Here is a 21,270-nt window from a genome sequence, read left to right on the forward strand (position 1 = left end):
AGTTCTGGGACAAAAGAGGTCCGGAAATAAACCCCCATTCGTTTAATCAACAAAGACTTAACGAGAGCCTAATATGCACCGAGCATCCCGCTAGGCACGAGAGGATGCAGGCACGAACCCAAGCAGATGCTGGACATGGTGAAGCTTGTGGTCCAGGGAACGTGCACAAGGAAGGTCTGTCTGAGGAGGGGGCCATTCAAGCTCCAGGGGACACTGAAGGCTGAGACCTCACAGCCTGGTCTCAGCATCTGCAAAGTAATCAAGGCAGAGGAACCCGTATGCTGCCCAGACTCTGGGTGGGAAATGCGTTCAAGTCGACCCCCCCACGCCCCAACCCCAAGAACCCTTCCCCTGGTGCCCAGGTCCGCCGAGTTCTCCCCACCCCCACCCCATCCAAAACCGAATTGCTTTTACCCTGATTTCCCTGCCAGCGATCTGCAAGATCTAAGGCAGAAACAACGTCGCCTCTGACAGTCCTGAGGCATGTGCCTGCTGATTAATTCAAGTGTTGTTTTTGAACTCGCAAAATCAAGGCACTCTGACTGCTCGTGTTCTGACCAAGCTTAGAGTACCTTTGCCAGTGAGAGGAAAATGAAATGGCACTACCCATACCCACCAGACCTATAGAGCAGACCTGACCAAATACACTGGGGGAAAAAAAACCAGGACAGAAAGCAGCACAATCTCTCTCTCCCCCTCCATCCCTCTCTCTCGGGCAACCATCTCTCTTCTCTTTCTCTCTCCCCCTGCCCCCACCCCAGACACACACACACAGAGCTCAGATTTTCTTCCTGACACAGGAAAATCTTGGGAGTTCCCCAGTGGTACAGCAGGTTAAGGATCCAGCATTGTCACTGCTGCGGCACAAGTTCAATCTCTGGCCCAGGAACTTCCACCTGCTTCCGGCCTGGACCAACCCCCTCGTCCCCCCAAAAAAAACCCTCAGAGCCATGTATTTTTCTCCTACGCAGGAAAAGAAAATCAGAGCTCTTCACCACAACCCTCTGAGTGAGAGGAAGGGTTTAGAAATAATACATGTAAAACTTTGAGTCTAGTTCCTGAGCACATCCACATCAAAAGATGACAGCTATTATCGTTATTGTGCAGAAAATAATGGTGGAGAGTGAGAGTCTAGAGCCAGACAACTTTGGTTTTAAGTCCTAGCCAGAGGCTGGCCATGTGGCTTCTCTCGCCACCTGCTCTGCCTCAGCCTCCCCATCTGCAAAATGGGTAGCTTTTTTTTTTTTCTCCAGCCTGTTATCTTATTTTTTAGGGCCATACCCATGGCATATGGAGGTTCCCAGGCTAGGGGTTGAATCGAAGCTGTAGCCGCCAGCCTACGCCAGAGCCACAGCCACATGGGATCCGAGCTGCGTCTGCAACCTACACCACAGCTCGTGGCAACGCCGGATCCTTAACCCACTGAGCGAGGCCAGGGATTAAACCCGCATCCTCATGGATGCTAGTTGGGTGGGTTAACCACTGAGCCGCGATGGGAACTCCTGCAAAATGGGTACCTTTATAGTAGTTCCTGCACCTCATAGGACAAGGAGTTACTGCAGGCACAAAGGCTTAGAATAGGGCTTGGCACTGAGTACAGTATCTTCATTGCTAATTGCCACTACTGCTACGAATATGATTACACTTCGTTATTATCATTAAAATCCAAGTCAGGAGTTCCCATCATGGCTCAGTGGTTAACGAATCCGACTAGGAACCATGAGGTTGAGGGTTCGGTCCCTGGCCTCCCTCAGTGGGTGAAGGATCCGGTGTTGCCATGAGCTGTGGTGCAGTTCGCAGCTGCGGCTTGGATCCCGCGTTGCTGTGGCTCTGGCATAGGCTGGCGGCTACAGCTCCCATTGGAACCCTAGCCTGGAAACCTCCATGTGCCGCGGAAGCGGCCCAAGAAATGGCAAAAAAAAAAAAAAAATCCAAATCAGTCACCGGTGAATTCTCAAAGGATTTGTGATCAGCCACAAAAAAGGGCAGCAGCAAATGTGCCATACATAGCAAGATGAGCATCAGGGGAAGCAGGCACTCTTCTGTAGGACTGTGGCAACTTTTCTGCAACTCTAAACATAGTCCAGATTTTTAAAAAACCTTTTTTTTTTTAAAGGCAGAGGCAAACAGTTTCTCACTGCCCTCTCATCAGCAATTTTCTTATTCTCCTCAGCAGCAGAGAAATCCGAGTTTTGGAAAAAGGACCAAACACTGGCCACACAGAGAAGAGCAACCCCCCCCACCCCCCGCCCCTACACACACACAAACACACACCAGCCCGCCTCTGCTCTGTGAAGCCATCTATCCATGGGCTGTGAGTTAAAATCAAGGCTCTTCCCAAGGGTAGGATTCCCAACAGGCTCAGATCTGTATCTGCCATCAAGTTCTCTCTTTCTTCAATGAATATTTATTGAGCACCTACTGCGTACCAGGTACTCTTCCCAGAAATTGGGAAATACAATAAGACACACCACGAAGCCTAGATATTTTTCTGCACCAGCGACGGGCGCTCATAGAACATATTTGCAGGCCAGTGTTCTTTTGTGGCCTCCAGTGCTGGGAAGCGGTCCCTGCAGGGCTTCTTTTTCGGCCCCTCCAACCTTTGGGACCTCAGAGCAGGTACTGCTATCAGCCAATTTCTGCAAGAGAGACTTTGGGGTCGAAGGACCCTCACAAGCTCAGATAACAATCTGCAGCCTTGAGGACCCAATAAGGCTGGCTCCTGGGTGGCTCTGGCAGAAGCCACCCAAAGTCCTACTTCGCTCCTTTTTCACATCGCAAAGAGATGGGCAGAGATGTCTTTAAAAGAAGACATTTCTCCCACGGCTTCCTCCTCTTCTAATTTCCTCCTCGATCCTTCTACTCTCTCTCTCTCCCCTTCCGCTCCAAGCTGTTTCCTGCAGATAAAAACACCCCACAACTTCCAGTCTGCAGAGTGAGATTGCAGCCAGCAGGCTCTAAATGCCGATGCTCCCAATCAGGCAGCAGGCGCCCCCGTGGAGTGAACGATTTTCTCTTTAAGCAAGAGAGCCCATGCCTTCTCCTTACCCTTAGGAAAAAGCCCACTGGGGAGGCGGGTGGGTGCAACTGATCAGGAAGCACTGGCTGCAGACAGAGGCTCTGGCTGCGCTGCGGGAAGCCTGAGCAATTTGGAAAAATGACAGCCCCCCAACCATCACAAGCTCAGGATGACCGACAAGATTTATATTTCCAAACCATCCTTGGGAATTGCATTTTGATTAGGAAAAAAACGTTCATCTTATAGATTAATCAGTTCCAATGGAGAAAGAGGTAAAGGTGCCCCTTTCAGCTCAAAAACGATGGGGAGTTCCCATCGTGGCTCAGGGGTTAACGATTCCGACTAGGAACCATGAGGTTGTGGGTTCGATCCCTGGCCTTGCTCAGTGGGTTAAGGATCTGGCATTGCCGTGAGCTGTGGTGTAGGTTGCAGACTTGGCTCGGATCTCGTGTTGCTGTAGCTCTGGCGTAGACCGGTGGCTACAGCTCGGTTTCAACCCCTAGCCTGGGAACCTCCATATGCCTCAGGATGAGCCCTAGAAAAGGCAAAAAGACAAACACACACACACACACACACAAAAGCCACATGGGAAAGCGGGAAGGTCAAGGCTAAGAGAGGGCACCCAGGGCGCACCGTCAGATTCCATGGTTGTCAGAACGCTCTAGCCAAGTTGAAAAACGCACATGCCTTTTTGCCCAGCAATTCTGTCTGCAGGACTTTGGATTTCATGTGTGTCCACAGTTAGGTCTCAGGATAGTCACTGCAGCCTGGTCTGTTAGAGCAGAAGACTGGAAACGGCCCAAATGCCCATCACCAGGAGACCAGGAGACACTGGAGCATCCATAGAAGGGAAGTCTGTGGAGCTGTTAAAATGCATGAGTCTCCAAGTGTGTCCTTCGAGCTCTAAGATACCTTGTCAAGGACAAAAAAAGCCACAAGCAAAAAACAATGTGTATAAGGCATCCCGAGGGTATGAAAAAGATTCTTCGGTGGAATATCTCTTCTCTGATACATGCAAAACTAGCAGCAGCGGTGTCCCTCTGGAGAAAGGAATGGAGAGCCTGGGGACAGGGAGGAAGGGGAGATTTGAGGCTACTCTAGACCTTTGTTGTACCTGTAGGATTTCAAGCTTTGCAGTACATATTCAAAACAAACTATTTTAATAGGCAGTAGGTCAATAAAAATACGTAGTAAAAGAAGACAAAGGATGTTCTATCAAGATCCAAACAGGCGGAGTTTCCATCATGGCGCAGTGGTTAACAAATCCCACTAGGAACCAGGAGGTTGCGGGTTCGATCCCTGGCCTTGCTCAATGGGTTAAGGATCTGGCGTTGCCGTGAGCTGTGGTGTAACAGACGCGGCTCAGATCCTGTGTTGCTGTGGCTGTGGTGTATGCCAGCGGCTACAGCTCCAATTTGACCCCTAGCCTGGGAATCTCCATATGCCGCGGGAGCCACCCGAGAAATGGCAAAAAGACCAAAAAAAAAGGATCCAAACAGCCATATAGGCACACGTACACACACAATTTCCTAGAAATGAGGATAACTGATGCCCGTTCCCTTCTGTTGATTGTATAAAATTGGTACTTTATCGAGTGAGGTCAGGGTTCCTCAGCCATGGCACTTTGATATTTGGGGCTGGAAAATTCTTTGCTGTGAAGCTGTCCTGCACTGTAAGATGTTTAGCCGTATCCCCGGCCTTTACTTAGTTGAATCCTGCAGCAACCCCCGTGGTCGCGACAAACCACATGTCTCCAGAAGTGTGTCCCCTGGAGGAAAAGCACCTGAGTTCGATTTCGGGGTCGCAAGGAACAATAACTGCGCCTTCTCTCTTTCCTTCTCTCCCCCTACTTCCTAATGGACAAAGAGTTCCTATGGATATAAATGAACGAAATTAACTTACAAGGCTTTTTGCAAATTTTTACTTACACACACACACACACACACACACACACACACACACACACACACACAGTGTTTGGCACTGGGGCCGTCTCAGTGCGGAGAAGGGTACATCCATCATTCTGTTTACACCAGTAGGTTGATGTTTGATGTTTGTAACCAGGGAAATGGCCCTGGTTCTCCACAGAGAGATTTAAAGGAAATGTCTTCTCAACAGTTAAAGAACTGGGAACCTACTGGTCTCACCAATAGATAAGGAACGGAATGTACTGTTTCCCCTAAGCTGCCTATTCTTCAATATCGACTACCCTTGACCTTCCACGCCCTCCCCAAGGCCGACCAAGGTTACAGATGCTAACAGCCCGCCCCTGGTGTCCCTGCCGCCTGATGGCCAACCCAGGAGCAGCTGGAGAAGCAGCTGTGTCACATGCTTGGCTATGCTGAGCAGCAGGCTCCCACGGCTGCAGCACCTCCAAAAGTTTGCCCCACAAAGAGGCCATCAACAGGACAGAGGACATGTCCTGAGCCCCAGTGAGAACTCTGTCCCACCTGACACCAGCCATAAGTGAAGAGTCACCACTACGGTCTCTGGGGCATGGGCTAAGGTCCAGGCATAGTGCGAAGGACTTCACAAACATTTCTTCCTCGGATCTTTAAAACTACCCAGTGAGGTAGGTACAGTCATTATCACCCCACGCTGCATATACACGAGTTAAAGCACAAGGAGGTTGAATGGCTTGATGAAGATCACCCAGCTAAAGGCGTCCTCAGCACGGCTCATGGGGTTAAGAATCCGACTAGTCTCCATGAGGATGAGGGTTCGATTCCTGGGCTCGCTCAGTGGGTGAAGGATCTGGCATTGCCGTGAGCTGGGGTGTAGGTTGCAGATGTGGCTCGGATCTGGCGTGGCTGTGGCTTAGGCCTCAGATGCAGCTCTGATTCGAGCTGTCGCCCTGGAACATCCATATGCCGCAGGCGCGGCCCTAAAAAGAAAAAAAAAAAAATCACAGCTAAGGATGGCACAGGGCCCAGCAAGACAGCAGGCTCTCATTCAGTACTTGTGTTATTATTTTATTAATGTTGCCATATGCCTTCCTATCTCGGGGTCTTTGCACAGGCCCTCTCCCTGGAATGCTTTTCTGCCAATTTTCACCTCAGTTTTTGTGTAAATGTTCCTTTGTCACAAAAGACTTCTCTGACCCCCCCAAATAAGACAGATCACCCTGATACACATCCCCACACACCCTATTTTTCTTACTTATAGCACTTCCCGTAACTGTATGCTGTCTAATTACTTGCTTATCTGTCTCCCCGATTTTTGGCCACGCCCACGGCATACGGATGGGATAGAACCTGGGCCATAGCAGGAACCCGAGAAGCTGCAGTGACAATACCAGATCCCTAACTCACTAAGCCACCAAGAGACTCCTCCCTATTCAATGGTGGGATTCATGAGGTTGAGACTGGTTTTTGGGGTTGTTGTTTTTTGTGTGTGTGTGTCTTTTTGCCTCTTCTAGGGCTGCTCCCACGGCATATGGAGGTTCCCAGGCTAGGGGTCAAATCGGAGCTGTAGCCACTGGCCTACGCCACAGCCACACCAGATCTGAGCCGAATCTGTGACCTACACCACAGCTCACGGCAACAATGGATCCTTAACCCACTGATCAAGGCCAGGGATCGAACCTGCAACCTCATGGTTCCTAGTCGGATTCATTAACCACTGAGCCATGATAGGAACTTCGAGACTGTGTTTAATGTGCTCACCATTGGTGAGCACCTAGCACAGTGCCTGGCACACAGGAGGATCTCAGTTAAATAGTAGATGGACATATGAATGGAAGGAAGGGAGAGATGGAGAGAAGAAGGAAGGGAGGAAGGGAAAGTGAAAAAAACAAATGGCTGAACTTTAAAGATGGCAGGGTCTTGACAGGTCAACTAATCCAATCCCCTCCTCACCTTACAGCTGAGGTCAGTAAGGTGTGTGGACGTTAGGGTCAAATCAGACAGGATCCAACATTAGGATCTGGTCAGTTGCAGAAAAACTGGTCAGTTCCAGGACCTGGAGGGCAAGCGCTCCCAGGCGACAGGTGAATGACCCAACAGCAGGTGCCTAGAAGACCCCTCAACAGGTAATATCCGTGTTTGATTAGGGCTCCACCCAACACAACGGGTGCATTTAAATTCACCCCAAGGACCTTTTTCCAGGCTTATAAAATCAGTCTGATTATCCCTTCACGAAGTCTAGAAAAGCAAAAAAAAAAAAAAAAAATTCTTTCACACATCAACGAGCTGTACTCTTTAGATTCAAAATGCCCTTGCAAACCCACAGGAAACGCTGTTCTTGTGTATCATATCACAGCACGAAGTCCCCACTTCCTTCAGGGGGAAGAATGAAGCCATCTGGCAGGAGTCGCTCTCAGCTCTTTCCCGCCACCCCCTTCCTGCTCAGGGCTCTGCAGAGCTCACACATGCCTCCCCCACGCCCTGGACCAGCCCACTCCAACAGAAGCACCAAGCGTTATCCTCGCGGGCCCTCCAGCCTGTTTAGTTGGCTAGGTTCTCCACTTCAAGAGATGCTTATTTTATAAGATCAGCACCTTGCACAGAGCCTGGCACATAGCAGGCACTCGATAAATGGTGGGTGGGTGGGTGGGTGGATGGATGGCTAGAAAGCACATAAATGGTGGGTGGTTGGATGGATGGGTGGGTGGATGGATGGATGGATGGATGGCTAGAAAGCACACCATCCGGCTCCCAGATGCCCTCTCAACTCTTCCTTCGGTAGTCTACAAGAAATCAACTATACATATGGGTATCACTTTAATTCTAGAGCTCACTGTTGAAGATTAAAAAAGAAGTTAATTCGCGTTCCCTTCGTGGCTCAGTGGTTAATGAATCTGACTAGGAACCATGAGGTTGCAGGTTCAATCCCTGGCTTTGCTCAGTGGGTTAAGAATCCGGCGTGGCCGTGAGCTGTGATATAGGTTGCAGACATGGCTCAGATCCTGCGTTGCTGTGGCTCTGGTGTAGGCTGGCAGCTATAGCTCCAATTAGACCCCTAGCCTGAGAGCTTCCATATGCTGCAGGTGCGGCCCCAGAAAAGACCAAAAAAAAAAAGAAAAAAAGAAAAAAAAATTTAACAGAAGCAACATTAGAATCAGGCTAAAGACTATTTGGTCTCTCAGGGCCTTTGCACATACTGGCCTTTCTGCCTGGAACACCTTTCCCCTCTCCTCACATAGCTAACGCCATCTCTTCCTTGGGGTACCATCATAAATGTCCCCTACACAAGAAGCACCCCCACCCCACTGGGGCCTCCTAAATAGATGTCCTCACACACCCTCACCATCCTCTCCTAGAGCCTCTTTGCTTTTCCCTTTATATTTGCTTTTCACTTTCAGTCTATGTGTCTGTTTACTTCTTTTTTGTCTCTCTCGCCCTCTAAGTGAGTTTGATGAAGACACAGACTAGCTCTGTATCACACACACTTTTTCCCCAGCATCTAGTGAAGTGCCTGCATATAGTGTTCAATATATGTTGATTGAATGGATCAATCCATCAACTGCTCATGAAGCAGGAAACAGGTCCCCCCCCCCCAAAATAAAAGGTGAATAATGAAACAAGTACATTTTAGGAGGCACGTCTCAAAGAAGTCCTCTGGAGTCACAAGGAGTAATGCAAATGTCAATAACAATTCATGTTGCATCCAATATATGCCAATTTTTTCATAAAGTTCTGGTTGTTAAATCTTCAAAGGCAAGAAAGTAGATGAGGAGAAGCAAGAAGTGGAAGCTTGCAAAATCCCTTGTCTTGCAAAAATGGCAACGGACTGAATTCATTCCATTAAAAGACAAAGACTTATAATTTGCAGGGGAAAAAAAAATCAAAATTCAATTATCTCTGCTTCACAAGAGACTTGCTGAAAATCAAATGACACAAAATGAAAATGAAGAAATGAGAAAGCTGCCATGAGCCGAAATGCTCACATCAGGCAGAGAAAATGCAAAGCATGAAAACAGCACACAAGACAAAGACGGGTGTTTTGTATTCATGAAAAGCACATCGGTAATAGCAAAATCAATAGTGATGTGCATTTCATGGGGCTGCCATTATGGCAAGCCCTTTATATTGATTATATCCTTTAATTTACATATCCAAACAAAGTTCCACCGGCATCATTATTGTCACGAAGCTTTTCGTCGAAGAAGAAACTGGCCCATCATTTGCTAAGACCAGCCAAGGATTTAAGCTCAGGTCTATCTGACCTCACATTGGAGAAGGAAAAATCATGACACCCTAACTCCTATAACACAAAAATAAACTTGAGCTACCTAAAGCAAAAAAAAAAATTTTTTTTTGTCTTTTTTGTCTTTTTGCCATTTCTAGGGCTGCTCCCACGGCATATGGAGGTTCCCAGGCCAGGGGTCGAATCGGAGCTGTAGCCACCAGTCTATGTTACAGCCACAGCCATGTGGGATCCAAGCCGTGTCTGCAACCCACACCACAGCTCATGGCAACACCGGATCCTCAACCCACCGAGCAAGGCCAGGGATCGAACCCGCACCCCATGGCTCCCAGTCGGATTCGTGAACCACTGAGCCACGACGGGAACTCCCCCAAAGCAAAATTCTAACAAATAAAAAGATCTTTTTAAAAATCACTCGCATCGTAGGAGACGAGCATACTACCAATCGTTGACAAATCAACAGACATCATTAAAATTACAGAAGGGCATTTAGCTCAAGAAACTAGGACGAAGTCATAAACTGAGCAGTGGGAGGAAGCAAACAGGAATGGAACTATCCGGAAACTGAACTGAGGGATAAAATTAAAGAGTGGTTATTTGAAGGGAAAAATTAAAAAGTAACACTCTGGCAAAGCTCATCAAGGAAAATTTCAAAAACCAAAAATAGGAACTTCTCAGTAAAAATGAGAAAAGAGAACTGCAGGTGGTGAGGAGATTTTTCAAATCACTACATCACAATATATCCAGGCCCCCACTAACCCATTCAATTAAATAATTATTCCTGGGAAGACAACATAGCTCCAGTGTCGCAATAATGACTATGGAAGAAATGAGAAATATTGTCAAGTCACCCTAGAAAGGGCAACTAGGCCCCAAAAATGTCATTTTATTTGGAGGTACAGAAAATTCACTCAACCTTTTAAGGAACATTCTACATCCTTTGCAACTCAGATCCTTTTTAAGCAGAAGGGGAGAAAAGGAGGGAGGGAAGGAGGGAAAGAAAGAGGAAGGAAGGAAGGATGGAAGAGTGAGTTCCCATCATGGCTCAGCAGAAACGAATCCGACGAGGAACCATGAGGTGGTGGGTTCGATCCCTGGCCTCACTCAGGGGGTTAAGGATCCAGCGTTGCTGTGAGTTGTGGTGTAGGTCACAGATGCGGCTCAGATCTGGTGTGGTTGTAGCTGTGGTGTAGGCCAGCAGCAACAGCTCTGATTCCACCCCTAGCCTGGGAACCTCCATGTGCCCCAAGTGCAGCCCTAAAAAGACAAAAGACAAAAAAAGAGAGAGAGAGAGAGAAGAAGATAAAAGAAAGAAAGGGGAGGAAGGAAGGAAGTGGGGAGGAAGGGAAAAGAGGGACAAAGAGAAGCTAGACGGTGACGGCAAACTAAAAAAAAATGAACTACAGGGAGTACCCATCGTGGCTCAGCGGTAACGAACCTGACTACCATCCGAGAGAATGCAGGTTTGATTCCTGGCCTCACTCAGTGGGTTAAGGATCTGGCATTGCCATGAGCTGTGGTGTAGGTTGCAGAATGTGGCTTGGATCTGGAGCTGCTGTGGCTGTGGTGTCACCCCCTAGCCTGGGAACTTCCATATGCCACAGGGGTGGCCCTAAAAAGCCCCCCCCCCCAAAGAAAGTAAACTACAGACCAATTTCACTGATGGATATAAGCTCAAGGATACTAAACATGATGTAAATAAATGTAACCCAGTAACATAGTATAGGAACAACGCCCAGAATGAATCACATACTGGGAAGACAGTAACAACAAAGGTCATAGATTGTTTTGGTGTTTTACAATGAGCATTTTTTTTTGTTTTGTTTTTTGGTCTTTTTGCCATTTCTTGGGCCACCCCAGCGGCATATAGAGGTTCCCAGGCTAGGGGTCGAATCGGAGCTGTAGCCACCGGCCTATGCCAGAGCCACAGCGGCTCGGATCCCGCTGCGACCTACACCACAGCTCACGGCAACGCTGGATCCTTAACCCACTGAGCAAGGCCAGGGATCGAACCCGCAACCTCATGGTTCCTAGGCAGATTCATTAACCACTGGGAACTCCAGAGCATGTATTTTTCAAAAGCAACAGTGTTATTTTCTGGGAGAAAATTAAAGCCCAAAATTACATACAGGGATCAAGAAAATTTGGAAATGCATGTACTCCAGGTGAGGATATCAGCAACCTCTCTACAATGCAATCTGGCCACGAAAGTCTTTAAAAGGGTCATACTCTTTGCCACAGAAATTCCAGTTTTGGAAACTGTGATGGCTTGTCTGCCATAACAGTCTCATTTTTTTTTATTGCCTCCATCACCCTTTGGTGATGTCCTCTGAAACTGGCTCTGGGCTTGGCCATGTCACGTGCTTTAGCCTCTGGGACAGAAACAAGCAGATCAGAAGTATAAACTTGAAAAAAAAATGGGCATCAGGGACTTCCTGATGCTCTTGCAACTCTTGGATGGCTATGCAGAGCAGCTGGAAGATATGATAAACCAGAACCATCCAGGGCAACCCATGAGTCATTATAAATGCACCTGCAAAGTTAACCCATACCCCAGCCCAGGCCACACGAACTTCCTGGCCCAAACTGCAGACCTATGGTGCAAAATAAACAATTGTTGATTTTACACCACTGAGTTGTGGGATTATTTGTTACACAGCAAAAGCTAACTAATACATGAACTGAGAAGTCAGGAAACGGCGAGCAATAACCATCCATAAGGATAAATATACAGAAATGTTATTGATAACAGTGGTGAAATAATGTGAAATAATAGGGGCTGTTCAAGTAACTGATCCCCTACTCATTGACAATCTATGCAGCTATTAAAACATCTTTTACAGAGGAGTTCCCACTGTGGTGCAGGGGGTTAAGGATCTGGCACTGCTGCAGCTGTGGCATAGGTCGCAGTTGTGGTTCGGATTTGATCTCTGACCCAGGAACTTCCCATGCTGAGAGTGCAGCCAAAACTCTCACAGGAAAAAGGTGAAGTAGCAAAATATTTACAAGATATCACTTAGTGCAAAAGAAAGCTAAAAAACAATATTATGGTATGAGACTATTTGGGGGGAAAGGAAGTAAATACACATATTTATTTATATATATATGCATAGGAAAATACTAGAATGACAAAAATGTTAACAGTTATCAGTCTTCAAATATGACGATTTTTTCTTTTTTTTTTCTTCTTCCCCCACACTTTTCATATTTTCTGCATTATTCTTAGGTCAGGGCTTGCAACTGTCACTGGACTGCTCTGGGAGCTGAACCTGGAACATTCTGAGCCCACCGAAGGCCACTGCTGAGAAATCAGATAAGGGGTAATCCAGGCATGGATGTTAGAAAATCCTCCTAGCATAATCCCTATTAAACCACCCTAAGCATGGTGCTTGTCAACACAGCTGGGAAAAGCAAGGTGATGCCACCTTGATGCCCGCAAAGGCCTTCACCATGGCCACTTTACTGACTCCAAATTCAGCAAGATTACCTGGCTGCTTCTTTCTACGCCTCAAGTCTCATCCTCTCCTCCAGCCTCTCCCTGTCCTGGTCCCCTCTTACCTTTCCCTTTATTTACTCTCCATTTAGATTTTCTCAGCATCCCTTTGAGGGAGGAGGAGGGATTTGGGCAGGGGGCTGGTGGGGAAATATTCAAAAAGGAAGCAGGTGCTTCCATGACCCTCCATCAGACCATCCCTAGAATCCAAGCATAAGCACCAGGGCCATTCCAAGTTGGCCCAACAGACCACGTGACCCAGGGAGGTAAATTTCCAAGCCTGCTCAAAGGATGATAAGTGATTCACCTCCAGACTGACATGCTGGTTCCACTCACATGGTATTGGGGAGCTAGGATTTGAGTCAGATGATAGGCTGAGACGAGAAGTCTCAGATAATAGTCTAGTTCTGAGGCTAACTTGATATCGACCCTAAGAATTCACTTCCCCTCTCTGAGCCATCTTTATCTCCACCGCAAAATGGGTCTGATACATCCCCTTAGACTGTGTTGAGCTCCGGTAAGAACTGAGGTTTGACCAGGCAATCCCACTCTTGGGCATACATCCGGACAAAACTCTACTTAATAGAGACACATGCACCTGCATGTTCATTGCAGCATGATTCACAATAGCCAGGACATGGAAACAACCCAAATGTCCATCAACAGATGATTGGATTCGGAAGATGTGGTATATATACAAAATGGAATACTACTCAGCCATAAAAAAGAATGACATAATGCCATTTGCAGCAACATGGATGGAACTAGAGAATCTCTGAGTGAAATGAGTCAGAAAGACAAAGACAAATACCATATGATATATCACTTATAACTGGAATCTAATATCCAGCACAAATGAACATCTCCACAGAAAAGAAAATCATGGACTTGGAAAATAGACTTGTGGCTGCCTGATGGGAGAGGGAGGGAGTGGGAGGGATCAGGAGCTTGGGGTTATCAGACACAACTTAGAATAGATTTACAAGGAGATCCTGCTGAGTAGCATTGAGAACTATGTCTAGATACTCATATTGCAACAGAAAGTGAGGGGAAAAAAATGTATACATGTAAGGATAACTTGATTCCCTTGCTGTACAGTGGGAAAAAAATAAATTAAAAATAAATAAATAAATAAATACAGAAAACAAGAGCTACTTGCTTAGCAGATAAATCAGCAAAAACATTAAAAAAAAAAAAAAGAACTGAGGTTTGTCTCTTTTGTTCAGTGCTATATACCAATAGGCACTCATTACTATATGTTGAATGAAATAAATACAACTATCTATCTATTCGCTCGCACAGGGCTTCATATGAAGAACAAATGGAAAGGTGAGGGCTTTGTGGGGTTCTTTGTTTTTTTGTTTTTGTTTTCGTTTTGTCTTTTTAGGGCCGCACCCGGGCCATATGGAGGTTCCCAGGCTAGGGGTCCAATCGGAGCTATAGCTGCCGGCCTATGCCACAGCCACAGCAATGCAGCAATGCCAGATCCTTCACCCCCTGAGCATAGCCGGGGATCGAACCTGCATCCTCATGGTTACTAGTCAGATGGTTTCCACTCTGCCACAACAGGAACTTCAGGGCTTCATTTTTTGTCATTGTTGTTTGTCGTTGTTGTTTTTCATGGCTGCACCCAGGGCATATGGAAGAAGTTCCCAGGCTAGAGGTCAAATCGGAGCTGCAGCTGCCAATCCACACCACAGCAACACAGAATCCTCATCTGTGACCTATGCCACTGCAGCTTGCAGCAATGTCAGATCCATAACCCACTGAGCCAGACCAGGGAGTGAATCCACATCCTCACAGACAATATGTTGGGCTCTTAATCCCCTGAGCTACAACGGGAACTGTGCAAGGGCTTTGGAGGTAGACGTCCATTACAAAGACAATGTATGTTTTACAATCTTTTACTAATATGAAATAGAAAAAACCAGAGTTCCTGTCGTGGCTCAATGAACCCGACCAGCATCCATGAAGACATGGGTTCGATCCCTGGCCTCACTCAGTGGGCGAAGGATCTGGCGTTGCCGTGAGCTGTGGTGGAGGTTGCAGACACGGCTCGGATCCCTAGTTGCTGTGGCTGTGGTGTAGGCCGGCGGCTGTAGCTCCGATTAGACCCCTAGCCTGGGAACCTCCATATGCCACCCCTGTGAAAGAAATAACCTTGTCTTGGAAATTACATGCTCATCCCTTGGGATAAAAGCTCCCGGGCTTTGCAAAACAACATTTGAGAACCAGCGAAGAAAGAATTAAAGCCCATGACCTCAAAACGATTTAATCCGCCACATCAGCCGACACTGCATCCTGAAGCAACAGAGTTGGGGTTTTTTTGTTTTTTTTAACCAACCATGTTGTCAGTCTTTAAAAGTCCAGGACATAAAACACAGAAGGGCAAATGCTATTTCAGAACGTTCTTCTTGAAATGGCTGGGAGGGAAAGTAAGCTTTCCCTCCACATCTGTCTACCACCCATTAACACTCTGGGGCGTGAGGTCCTCACCAAAAATCTCCCTCCAGGGGTCCCAGGAACAGGTACATCTTGATCGTGGAGACCAAGGGAGTCAGGCCACTTATTAACAGCCACTTGTTTCCGCAAATGTCACAGGGAGATGTGGGATCCAGCTGTGTCCCAATTTGCACGCACTTGAAAGCTGTGGGTGTCGCAGCTCTCGGAGGGCGTGGGCAGGGAGGGGCCTATGGTGTTCCACACATTACTGGGAAGGATTCTGGCTACTCGAGAAGGTAGATTGTGCATCGCCAGCCAAGCTAGACCCTGACAAAGTCCCTTCTGGTCAGAGCTTGCAAAAGTTTTGCACTGCCTTGGGCGAAAGCTCCTTCCCTGGGTCCATGGGATGGGCAGACACGCCACGTCCTCTTCCACAAACAGCTTCCTTAAGATGCTTGTCAACCCACCCAGCTCATCAACACAGCCCCTTGCAACCCAGCACTGGACTGAGATCCCCACAACTGATCGGTTCCTCTGATTAAAACTTCATGCTGCATTTTTCTTTGTTCAACTGGGGAATCCTAGAAAAGGTAACAGTAAACCCTGACAAACTCCTGGAGAGACACTTAATATAGGAAACTGGGCAATATGCCTTAGGAAATACCCAAGGGAGCTCTCCTGCCCCTCAGTTATGATTGTTGTTATTTAAATAATATATACATAAGCTCATTAAATGAGTATTAATAGATACATAAGCTCATGCTCAAAGGGATAAAACTAGAGGATGCAGATGTGTGCACCTGCAAGCATATACACATACACAGACACACAAACATACGCAGATACACACACATACACGCATACACAAACAATAGCACCCCACAGCCTCACCACTCAACAAGAAGCACATATGAAAACATATATAAGAACATCTTAGGTTCCTTTGTCTTTCTCCTTAGGCATATACATAAAGATAAATATCCCATTTCATAACCTGATTTTCTTTCCCTCCTTAGCCATGTATTGTGACCATTTTTCCAAGGAAGGTGACAGGTATTTTCTTTTAACAGTCCCGTAAGTCTATCCTATGCTTTACCATTATTTACCTATTGGAGAGTTTGGAGATTGACCATTATTCTCTGTGACAAAGAGCAGCATAAAGCCACACATCTTGGGAGCTCCCATTGTGGCTCAGTGGTTAATGAATTCAACTAGGAACCATGAGGGTGCAGGCTCGATCCCTGACCTTGCTCAGTGGGTTAAGGATCCGGCGTTGCCGTGAGCTAGAGCGTAGGTCGCAGACGCAGCTCGGATCCTGCGTTGCTGTGGCTCTGGCGTAAGCCGGTGACTACAGCTCCGATTTGACCCCTAGCCTGGGAACCTCCATATGCTGTGGGAGCAGCCCAAGAAATGGCAAAAAGACTAAAATAAAATAAAATAAAGCCACACATCTTTCGTACATCTCTGTTTCCTAAAGGAGCTCTGGTTGAGGGCAGATAATTTAAGTAAGGAAATACAAAAAGTATAAGGCTAGCTATGCCTTCATGGATACTGAAATAGCCTGAGATAATGGGAGGCTACTCTTAGGGTGGAGGAAGATTACGGTGGAGGAAGGACCATTATGCATCAGGTCCCAACAGCTTCGATAAGTGGCAGGAAAGACTGTGATCTATAGATGCAAGAGAGGGAGAAGCAAGAGCGCAGGATAATCATGTAATATGAGCTTAGGGGTGAGCTCTTAAACAAAAATGGGATCTGTAGGAAGCAATCACAAAGACGAAGAGCAAAGCAAACTTCTGACTCCAGAAACCGCGAAAGCTTATTGTTCCTGAGTGGAATGACAGCCCCAAGAAAAAGCCAGGGTCTTCTTCAAGCAGAAGGAAAAGAAAGCATTCAACAGCAGCAAGTCCAGAGGGGAGAGGGAGAAAAGTCAACAAAGGGATCAAGAGAAGGAGTTCCCCAGTGGCTCAGGCAGGTTAAGGATCCAGCATTGGCACGGCTGTGGCCCAGGTTCAATCCCAGGCCCAAGAACTTCCACATGCCATGGGTGCGGCAGGAAGGAAAAAAAAAAAAAAAAGAACCAGGAACCAGGTAGGAAGCAGGTGAGGGCACTGGGGCTGGAGCTTGGTTCTCAGCCTAGGCTTGAGAATTACAAAGATGGGAAGTGTCGTTGGAGGTGACCCGTCTCCTAAGCCCTCAATGGTCATTTGGCTTCAAGCAATATAGCTAAGGGTCTCAGGGAGTGTCTCTACTAGTTTGAAAGACATGACCAAAACTATGCCAGGCTCACAAACATGTTCCACTCTGGATGACAGCCGTCATGGAAGGGGCAAAGGCCCCTACAAAGTTCAGAGGACGAGAACAGAGCCTCGACTCTCTCCCAAGGTGCAGGCAGCCTCCTGCAATAGGCTAAGGGTATTAGGAGGCTTGCAGAGAGACCATGAGTTCTACCTCAGGGATTTTTTCCCTTGATGCAGGCAATAAAATTGGAGAATAAAAGGTCGGTGTGTTCCTTCTCAAATATGAGCTGCCTCAGTAAGGATTTTCAAGGGAGCTGTACAACGAAGGATTCAGAACGACTTCCTAAAAGTTTAATAGAGCTATTCATTAATCGACTTATTCAGGAGTTCCCATCGGTTAAGGAATCCAACTAGGAACCATGAGGTTGAGGGTTCGATCGCTGGCCTTGCTCAGTGGGTGAAGGATCCAGCATTGCCGTGAGCTGTGGTGCAGGTCACAGATGCAGCTCAGATCCCGCATTGCTGTGGCTCTGGCGTAGGCCTGTGGCTACGGCTCTGATTAGACCCCTAGTGTGGGAATCTCCATATGCCACAGGAGCGGCCCTAGAAAAGGCAAAAAGACAAAAAAAAAATTGACTTATTCATTTAAATAATATGTATTGAGTGTCTATGATGTGCAAGGCTCCAATCTAAACACCAGAACTAGAGAAGTGAACAAACACTGTAAACACTGCACATAATTAACAGCAAACAAACACATAATAAAACGCCAGCTAGTAATAGAGGCTCTAAAGAAAAGGGAAAGGAAATAAAAACGAGACTGTGGTGTTACTGTACACAGAGAGATAAGCATTAGTCAGGGTAGCTGGGGTATGTTGCAGTATTAAACACCCCCCAACAGGCAAAGGTTTCTTTCTCTCTCATACTACTCAGTCATGTCAGATCAGCTAGAGGATCTGTTCTATGTCTCCAGGAACAGGTTGATAGAGAAGCCTTAACTCAAAGATCACTCTGGAGAGTCTAGAACCAGCAATGAAATGCTCCCGCATAAAGTGACATGTATCTCTCTGGATTATAACCAATTAGCCAGAACGACTCAATGGCCCTACTCACCCACAAGGGAGCCAGAAGGTACAATCCTCCCACTAGCCTGCAAGGCCAAAACCCAGAAATGTTTCGTGATTATGAAAGATGATAGCTAAATGGATGGATAGATATAACCACGGCAACAGTTAACACTCACACAGCACTAGCGCTGCTTTGAGACGGGCACCGTGGAAAGTGACTTACATAACCTTTGTAACAGTACTATGAGGTAGGCTCTGTTATTATTTCCAACATCAATCTCATTTTATAGGCCGAGGTATGGCAAGGTTAAAAAACTTACCTAAGATCACATACTTGGGAAGTGGCAGAGTTGGGATTCCAACCTAGGCAAAATTATTCCAAAGTCTATGCTCTTAACTATTACACTATATAGAATGTGGAAAGAGGATCGAAGGATACATGGGTGGATGGACTGATGGAAGGATGGATGGATAAGTGAACGTATGGATGAATGAATGGATGGATGGATGAGTGGGTGGATGGATGGATGGATGGATGGATGGATGAGTGGGTGGATGAATGGATGGATGGATGGGTGGATGGATGGACAGATGGATGGATGAGTGGGTGGATGGATGGATGGATGGATATATGAGTGGGTGGATGGATGGATGGATGGATGGATGAGCAGGTGGATGAATGAGTGGGTGGATGGATAGATGGATGGATGAGTGGGTGGATGGATGGATGGATGGATGGATGAGTGGGTGGGTGAACGGATGACCAGTCTTATTAGCTGGCAATAATAATATTAACTAGGAAAATAAGAGTGTGACTCATCCCATTAGTAGAAGAGGACACACACCTGCAGGTCTCACATTCATTTCACCAGTCTTGGTCATCCAGCTATGTCACCACTTACATTCTCCACAGCTCCAGCAGTGAAGCTGTCTGGGGGTTCTAAGCAGAAGGCCAGAGGCCCATGTCAATACATTGTATGCTTGCTAGTGAAACACTTTCAGCCTCCTGTAACCACAAGCCTGCTCCCCAGTCCCCATAAAGAAGCTCCTTCTTGGCAGGTGAGGAGCAATGACTCCTTACAGGCAAAGTCAGGGACATTCAGACTGTGGTTGAGAAACAGCAGACATGAGTAGGCTGGTGGAGGGAGTGGGGGGAGGGACAAACTGGTGATTATGCCAAAACCAATGGTGCCTGAGTCAAAATCAGGGCTTTTGAGGATTTCCCCCTCTCTGGCAGTAGCACATACTTGAAATGAGCTAGTGCCAGAGAACTTATTGAAAATGGGAAATAGCTACCAGGCAGCATTTTGCGTGCTAACAACATTCAGCTTCTTGGATAAAGAGAAGAGAGAGAAAGGCAGCAAGGAAGAGAGCCTTGAATATTCTACTTCCAAAGCATTGTCCTGCCACAGCCTAGGAGGGCCCAGGCCCACCCAAGAGCTTTTATGGAGCTTCTTTTAGCTGAGCCACGCTGTGCTTTCCACTGCTCAGCCCACATGGCTCACTGACTCAACAACTTCAAAAGCCACCCAGCTTCAGCATCCGTCCCAGGAGGCAGGCTGAGTCAAGAAAGGGGGACTAATCTATCGCCGAGGTCACAGCAATTCACCGAGGAGAAAGGACTTGGCTGAAGTTCTCCTCTAGCTAGTCTTGAGATAATCAGGCTGGGAAAATAGAAAAGGGACCCAGTGCCTACAGGAAAAGAGGGGAAAGAAGTTGAGGACACCAAGTCAGAATCTTGGACTTAGTGGTAGAAGCCAGGTGTGCTCGAGAAAAAAAGCCAGACCTGGGAAGATGCTTGAAACCCAGCTGGGGAGGAAAGAGCCAAGGCACATAGCTGCCTAACTAGAGCATCATGCAAGGGACTGTGTGCCAGCCACTCAGAAAGCTCATGTCATGCTTGGGATTTGGGGATTGGTTCCAGGGTCATCTCTGGGAAGGGAACGGAATGAAAGAATGGAGCTTCCTTTCCTAAAGCCCAAGACAACAGGTAGAGAACTGGGTCAGGCTGAAATGTAGGGATGGAGGAAGGAGAAGCATGCACCAAGAGAAAAGAGACAGGCTTTGTGTGGTGCTCTAGGCAGAGAAGAACAGAACATGAGGTGCCAAAGGAGAAAGATGGCTGCAATAATATTGATAACCCTTCACAAAGCCCAAAAACTCTTTTTCACTCCTTGAATTCCCAACCTTTCCAAGGATGCTAAGAGGGAAGATGAGGTTGAATGCCTTGCCCAATGTCACACCAGCTGAGATTGGACCCTCGGTCTGTCACATTCCAGAACTGAGTTTTCTAGAGTAAGAGGAGCAAGGAAAATAATCAGGCAAGAGCAGCCCCTCTCAAGAAAAGACGAGATCCAGCTCCAAGTCAAACTGAATGCTCCCAGGGCAGAGCCTGCCAAATGCCAACCAGCAGCAAAGATGGCGGTGAGGGACCTTTTTTCGTGTGAGGCTTATTTAATAGGTTCGAGTCCCAGCTCCATGACCTCAAGCAAATCTGCCACCTTCTTAGAACTTCAGGTTCCCCATCAGGAACAAATTTGTTTCAAAGGGTTGGTTTGAGGATTAAAGGAGAAAACAGGTGCGGTGCTATGAACCCAGTGCTGGTACATGGCAATCCAGCAATTAAAGTGAGCAAGGGCTAATATTATTCATACCATGCTTCTCAGACCTGCTGGTGCCTGGTACAGAATCAAAAAGAAATACACTAAGATGCAGGGCACGTTATTACAAGACTGAGTTAGTGGAGGCGCAGAGGAGTTTGAAGGTTCTAGAAAAACCTTCAAAAAATACTTTCCCCACCATCTTCCTATGGCCTAAAATATACATTTCCCAGCATACAGGGCTTTCATTTCCTCATTTAAA

The 21,270-nt window shown here is 47.0% G+C and overlaps 1 protein-coding gene across 17 annotated transcripts in view; it reads right to left on the bottom strand.

Annotated features, from left to right (window-relative positions):
* The window catches only part of PRKCB (protein kinase C beta), a 386,628-nt gene that overhangs the window by 312,693 nt on the left and 52,665 nt on the right, over positions 1–21,270 (bottom strand). The window lies entirely within an intron of this gene.

This window comes from Sus scrofa, chromosome 3 (assembly GCF_054392235.1).
Source record: "Sus scrofa isolate SSC_HxYL_T2T_F1_AM1 chromosome 3, Sscrofa_HxYL_maternal_Yorkshire_Landrace_v2.0, whole genome shotgun sequence".
NCBI classification, from domain to species: Eukaryota; Metazoa; Chordata; class Mammalia; order Artiodactyla; family Suidae; genus Sus; species Sus scrofa.